The sequence below is a fragment of the Varroa jacobsoni genome, unplaced genomic scaffold (assembly GCF_002532875.2).
Source record: "Varroa jacobsoni isolate VJ856 unplaced genomic scaffold, vjacob_1.0 contig05681, whole genome shotgun sequence".
Taxonomy (NCBI): Eukaryota; Metazoa; Arthropoda; class Arachnida; order Mesostigmata; family Varroidae; genus Varroa; species Varroa jacobsoni.
This window is the reverse complement of record NW_019215672.1, coordinates 1-7,238: the sequence shown is the minus strand read 5'-3', so window position 1 is coordinate 7,238 and position 7,238 is coordinate 1. Positions and strand designations below refer to the sequence as shown.

The window sequence follows — 7,238 nt, the reverse complement described above, 5'->3', positions numbered from 1 at the left end:
ACATGAAAGCTTTAACGAGTCAGGCCGTCTGGATGTTGTGACAGGAAATATTGCCATCTAGTACTTGAAAGGCCTAATGAGTTTGGTCATCTAGACATTGTGACAAAGAAGGGAACCATCTGGTACTTGAAAGCCCCGATGAGTCTGGTCACTTGGCTGTTTTGGCAGAAAAGCTATCTAGTACTTAAAAAGTTCTAGATAATTTGACCGTCTGGCCGTTGTAGGTAAGAGCAGTGCCATCTGGTATATGAAAGCTTTAACGAGTTTGGCTGTCTGGCTGTTGTGACAGGAAGTATTTTTGTCTAGTACTTGACAGGTTTAATGAGTTCGGTCATCTGGGCGTTGTGGCAAAGAAGGGAACCGTCTGGTACTTGAAAGCCCCAACGAGATTGGTCACCTGGCCGTTGTGGCAGGAAAAAGCTATCTGGTACTTAAAAAGTTTTACTGAATTTGACCGCCTGCCCGTTATGGTTAATAGCGGCGCTAATACATGAAAGCTTTAATGAGTTTGGTCATCTGGACGTTGTGGCAATGAAGGGAACCATTTGGTACTTGAAAGCCCCGACTAGTTTGGTCACTTGGCTGTTGTGGCAGAAGAAAAGCTATCTAGTACTCAAAATGTTTTAGAGAATTTGACCGTCTGGCCGTTGTAAGTAATAACAGTGCCATCTGGTATATGAAAGCTTTAACGAGTTTGGCCATCTGGCTGTTGTGACGGGAAGTATTTCCACCTAGTACTTAAAAGGTTTAATGAGTTCCGTCATCTGGGTGTTGTGGCAAAGAAGGGAACCATTTGGTACTTGAAAGCCCCGACGAGTTTGGTCACTTGGCTGTTTTGGCAGAAAAGCTATCTGGTACTTAAAAAGTTTTAATGAATTTGACCGTCTGGCTGTTATGGTTAATAGCAGCGCTAATACATGACAGCTTTAACGAGTTTCGTCATCTGGACGTTGTGGCAATGAAGTGAACCATTTGGTACTTGAAAGCCCCGACTAGTTTGGCCACTTGGCTGTTGTGGCAGAAGAAAAGCTATCTAGAACTTAAAATGTTTTAGAGAATTTGACCGTCTGGCCGTTGTAAGTAATAACAGTGCCATCTGGTATATGAAAGCTCTAACGAGTTTGGCCGTCTGGCTGTTGTGACGGCAAGTATTTCCACCTAGTACTTGAAAGGTTTAATGAGTTCCGTCATCTGGGCGTTGTGGCAAAGAAGGGAACCATTTGGTACTTGAAAGCCCCGACGAGTTTGGTCACTTGGCTGTTTTGGCAGAAAAGTTATCTGGTACTTAAAAAGTTTTAATGAATTTGACCGTCTGGCTGTTATGGTTAATAGCAGCCCTAATACATGACAGCTTTAACGAGTTTGGCCGTCTGGGTGTTGTGACAGGAAATACTTCCATCTAGTATTTGAAAGGTTTAATGAGTTTGGTCATCTGGACGTTGTGGCAAAGAAGGGAACCATCTGGTACTTGAAAGCCCCGACAAGTTTGGTCACTTGATTGTTGTGGCAGAAAAGCTATCTAGTACTTCAGAAGTTTTAGAGACTTTGACCGTCTGGCCGTTGTGACAGGAAGTATTTCCATCTAGTACATGAAAGCTTTAACAAGTTTGGCCGTCGTTGTGGTAAAAAAGGAAACCATCTAGTGCTATAAGATAACTATATAATGTTTTGTAGCGCTCTAGTCATGAAAAATAAGCAATCCGTTCATCAGTAATTACATTTCAATATTTTGTGTCATTATCAGATCGAATACAATAATTAAACGCTGGCAGTAAAATATTCGCTCCAGCAACAGCAATAAGCACGATCAACATTGCGAAATTTTTAGAAATCATAATTTTTCGTATTTACGAAACTACGAAAACTCTAATTACAAATTTTTTTTTTTTTGCAAAAATACTGCCCTAACATGTTTTTTAAACAATAAAGCCAGAATAATGGTGACGGTAAAACCGATGACAGCAACAAGTACTGCTTGTGTTAGTACATTACAATGGTCGCTATTTCAACGGAGTTCGTGTTAATTTGTTTTCAAAAACGCTTTGCATGTTAAACATTCAGTCTATAATCGCTGTTGATCCATAGGCGAGCCGCATTTACTACCGTCATTTGCTTTCTACTTCATGCGCTTGCCACGTGTAGTGAATCACTAACGATAACTAATCACCTGTTGCGGGCTATACATAAGCAAGGCAATATGAAAACAACAACAAAAACAACAATAAAAAAAAAACAAAAAGGTCAAGAAATCTCTCGTTATCGCCTTTAATTAGGTACTAGAGCACAGTTTCAGTAATTGTATTTGACCGTAACCACATAAATTCTAACCCCATGTTACAGGTAAACTACCTAGAAGTAAAGGTATCGTCTAAAAGGTGGAACTGCAAAGCATAGACAAACACCCATATCAGCTGATTCTAGTGGAGGTATTAATCATATAGTCCTTTTTAACTGGTCTTAGTATTGTAGCCCCCAGTGTAGTGTATTCCCCACATGATAGCTGTGCTATATCGTCAGTTCTTTAAGTAAAACAACTGATCTGCGTATAGCTGTACTATATCCAAACGGCGCCGTTGCCCGGCTTCTCAGCCTTCCCGTCTCCAACACACCAGATAAACCAGTGAAGTCGAATCTAGTTTTTATGATCGGCAGAGATTGTCAGCAGGCTGGTATTACCAGCCATTTACGACAGTAGTGGCAAGTAGACGACAACATAATCCGGTAAGACTTTCCTGCGTCAACAAAAGGAAGTTAATATTACCAGCTGCAAAACCGCAACAGCAGCACAAAGTTGTAGCAAAACGTGCAATTTGTTTATTTTATTCGACTGATTAGATTTACTAACCGGAGTCTGACTGGGAGAGTCTGGTGACTAAATAAGAGGGTCTGGGAGTCTGACAATTGCTTTCAAGAACTGATTAGAGGAGTCCGGGAACTAATTAGAGGAGTCCGGAGATTGACTAGGAGAGTCCGACAACTGATTCCGTGATTCTGGAAACTGATTAGAAGAGTCCGGAGACTAATTAGAAGAGTCCGACAACTGATGCCGGGAACTGATTAGAAGAGTCCGGAGACTGACTAGGAGAGTAGGATACTTAGCTGATTAACTTGATGCAGTCAACGAACGGTCTTAATCTAGATGTTAATATATGAAAGTATAATACTAACATTAAAATGATTGTAAACTACAAACAGAAAGCAACTCATGTTGGATACTGCGTGCATGCTAATACTGTGTAACTTGTTTGTAATAAAAAGGACAAAATAGCTAATAACGTTCATTATTCATATCCACGTAATACGTCATTTCTTATAATACACAGTATGTTACTGTGTATTATACTATTATTATTATTATTATGTACTGTGTGCGGCATGATGGCCGGCTAACTTAGCAATCATAAGATGAATGCCGCTCAAACTCAACGTTGAAATCGCGTATTCCTACAAAGCCAGGCCAGGATCTCGGATCCTGCATGCATGATAGCATTGTATATGCTAGCGATTACCCCTTTTTAATAAAAGGACGAAAATATTTAATGACGTTCATTATTTGTATACATGTAATACCTCGCTTTTCATAAATCTAGCCATAAAAGAGTATAATAAACGACTAAAACTATTTTCATAGTCCAATCAGTTTATTAATAACGACATTTCTATATTTTTATATCGTTATCGGGTCGGCGACGCTGTTGCGATCGATACTGCTGCTGAATGGCGTTCTATGCTGCCGCTCTATGAACGCTATTTTTGATGATCTTTTTATATATTACACGACTATCAATTTAATATAAACAAAACAATAATTCGTTGTTTAGCATTAGAATTGCCTCTGTTACAACCGCTCTCCTTCTACTGTTGCTGTATCGTTGACTGTATCAAGTTAATCAGCTAAGTATCAAATACTTAGAAATCTATGTCAATTTGCTTGTGTACAAGCCGCAACAGGACATTCGATGTTGCTAATAGCGCGAACGGTCAGAGCGGAGAGCAACGGAGAGAGAACGTGGAAAGAGAAGCACTTTTCATCTTCGATTTTGCTCTGTTTGAGACAAAAATGCCGATACCGGTGATGAATCGACGTACACCTCCCACGAGTCGACTTGTGAGCTGCTTGGTACTGATGGGACAGTCCTATTTTGTTTTAAAATTCCCAGGTGAGACACAAGTATTAGGCACAGGCTGCTAATATGGCGGTGGAAATGTTACAAGGCGAGATTTCATGTAACACGAAATGTTCTCGCAGCGGAACCGTGAGATGAGGATGTACAGTGACAATGCTCGCATAATAGGACTATGATTTTTGGCATGGTAAGGTTGTAAAAACAACATATATATGCAGAAGTCATGTGGGCCGAATATGGCTAGTAAATATACAGTATCTATAATTTACTATAGATAAAGTAAAACTGGTTGATCCTGCCGGTAGTCATATGCTTGTCTTAAAGATTAAGCTATAAGATCTTCGGACTTCTGGTGATGACTCTGAAAAACTTTTCCGAGCATTTCAGCATAAAGCTGGTACTATTCCTTCAAAGTATATGCTCTATCAACTGTCGATGGTATATTATATGTGTACCATGTTTGTAACGGGTAACGGGGTATGAGGCTTCGTAATTGGAATGAGTACATTCTAAATCCTTTAACGAGGAACTATTGGAGGGCAAGTCTGGTGCCAGCAGCCGCGGTAATTCCAGCTCCAATAGCGTATATTAAAATTGTTGCGTCTAAAAAGCTCGTAGTTTGAAAACTTGCCTTGGCTTACACTAGTCCCTGTTGGGGCACCGTTTGTTGAGCGCAAATATAGATAACTGTTTTTGCCGACTTCATTGTTTGGCTTATAAGAGTTATCAAATATCACTTTGATTAAATTAGAGTGCTTAAAGCAAGTGTGTTACTTGGATATAAATGCATGGAATGATGGAATATGTTGTTGTTCTATTTGTTGGTTTTCGAACGATGAAATGATTGAAAGGAACTGTTGGGGGCATTCGTATTGTTGTGAGAGAGGTGAAATTCTTAGACCACAGCAAGACGAACTACTGCGAAAGCATTTGCCAAGAATGTTTTCATTGATCAAGAACGAAAGTTAGAGGTTCGAAGGCGATCAGATACCGCCCTAGTTCTAACCATAAACTATGCCAACTAGCAATTTGCTTAGGTCGGTTTTACGACAAAGTGAGAGGCCACGGGAAACCAAAGTAGGATTATGGGAGAAGTATGGTTGCAAAGCTGAAACTTAAAGGAATTGACGGAAGGGCACCACCAGGAGTGGAGCCTGCGGCTTAATTTGACTCAACACGGGAAAACTTACCTGGTCCTGACACTAGAAGGATTGACAGATTGATAGCTCTTTCTTGATTTGGTGGATGGTGGTGCATGGCCGTTCTTAGTTGGTGGAGTGATTTGTCTGGATAATTCCGATAACGAACGAGACTCTAGCCTATTAAAAAACACAAAGTGTGTTTCAAAGTATGTTTAACACTTTGAAACAGGGCAATAACAGGTCTGTGATGCCCTTAGATGTTCGGGGCCGCACGCGCGCTACATTGAGAGACAAAATGAGTTTCCCAGTCTTTAACGAGGCTGGTAATCATTGAATGTTTTTCTTAATGGGGATAGGGGATTGCAATTGTGCCCCTTGAACGAGGAATTCCCAGTAAGTGCTAGTCATTAGCTAGTACTGATTACGTCCCTGCCCTTTGTACACACCGCCGAATGGTTTAGTGAGATCATCTGAGTAGACGGGTATGTACTTTGTACGTGCCTGTATTGCAATGAAGATCAAACTTCATCAGTTAGAGGAAGTAAAAGTCGTAACAAGGTTTCCGTAGGTGAACCTGCGGAAGGATCATTACTGATTCAAAATCCATTCACTCACATGAGCGAATGGTCGTTGTATGATGTCTATGTCGTGAATGCTTGTTCACAACGAATGTTCATGGCAGAGGTGTTTATAGCTGTATGTTATATATTATTGACTAAGGATCGCGGTCTCACTCGTTAGAGTTAGTCGCGCGTCGCCGACACTGTTCGGTTCGACAGCATTTTGCAGAGTTGTGCAGAGATGTTTATCTGAAATCAAGTGTGACTACCCGCTGAACTTAAGCATATCAATAAGCGGAGGAAAAGAAATCAAATGAGATTTCCATAGTAGGTGCGAGTGAACTGGAACTAAGCCTATTGCCAATTCTTATGTTTTGTACAATAAGAAATGAGGTGTAAAAGTGTTTTGTGTTTAATAGGAGTACAGCTTAATTATTATTGAGTGGGTGCTCAGAGAAGGTGAAAAGCCTGTGTGGTTGTACTATCCTGTGGAACCGAAGCTCTAGAGAGTCTAGTTGTTTGAGAGTACAACTTAAAGATGGTGGTAAATTTCATCAAAAGCTAAATATATGAAGGGACTAATAGCGAACAAGTACCATGAGGGAAAGTTGAAAAGAACTCTGATGAGAGAGTTCAACAGTACGTGAAACCATAGTGAGTAAAACAGATAACTGTGCTGTAAAGTGGTGTACCTATCAACAGGGTAGTTGGTTATGTGATGCCTTGAGCGTAAGTTGTCCATTCAACCGATTGCTCTTGGCCAGAGACTCTGTGCACTAGTGCACACTCATTCATTGAGAAACTATGCCGCTGCGGCATCGATATGGGACAGCTCGTACGTAGTGCGATGTTCTGTGTTGGGCGTCATCTAGCCGGTGTAGTTTAGGTAGGTAAGCAGTCCGCCATCAATGGTTAGCATTAGTTATTTGACCCGTCTTGAAACACGGACCAAGGAGTTCAAATGGCACGCGAGTCATTGGGTCTTAACACCCGAAGGCGAAGTGAAATGCAAAGGTATTGCTATTTGTGGTTGTACCATGATTAAACGATGAGCTACTTATGCTTTCTGGCATTTGTAGACTACAAGCGTGATGTTTGAGACCCGAAAGATGGTGACCTATGCCTAGTCAAGATGAAGCCAGAGGAAACTCTGGTGGATGTCTGAAGTTATTCTGACGTGCAAATCGATAACGTGATCTGGGTATAGGGGCGAAAGACTAATCGAACCATCTAGTAGGTGGTTCCTTCCGAAGTTTCCCTCAGGATAGCTAGCGTACACGTTTAGTTTCATCCCGTCAAGCGGATGATTAGAGGTATTGGGGCGTATATACCCTCAACCTATTCTCAAACTTTTAATGGGTGTGAGTGTTATTTCTCGATTGAAGAACACTGATAAATAAGTATGCTTA

The 7,238-nt window shown here is 40.8% G+C and overlaps 2 pseudogenes; both read left to right on the top strand.

Moving 5' to 3' along the window:
* Nucleotides 1-4,409: 4,409 nt before the first annotated feature.
* Nucleotides 4,410-5,860, top strand: LOC147751756 (small subunit ribosomal RNA; annotated as a pseudogene).
* A 214-nt stretch (nucleotides 5,861-6,074) lies between these two features.
* On the top strand, nucleotides 6,075-7,238 carry LOC147751755 (large subunit ribosomal RNA; annotated as a pseudogene; the record flags this gene model as incomplete).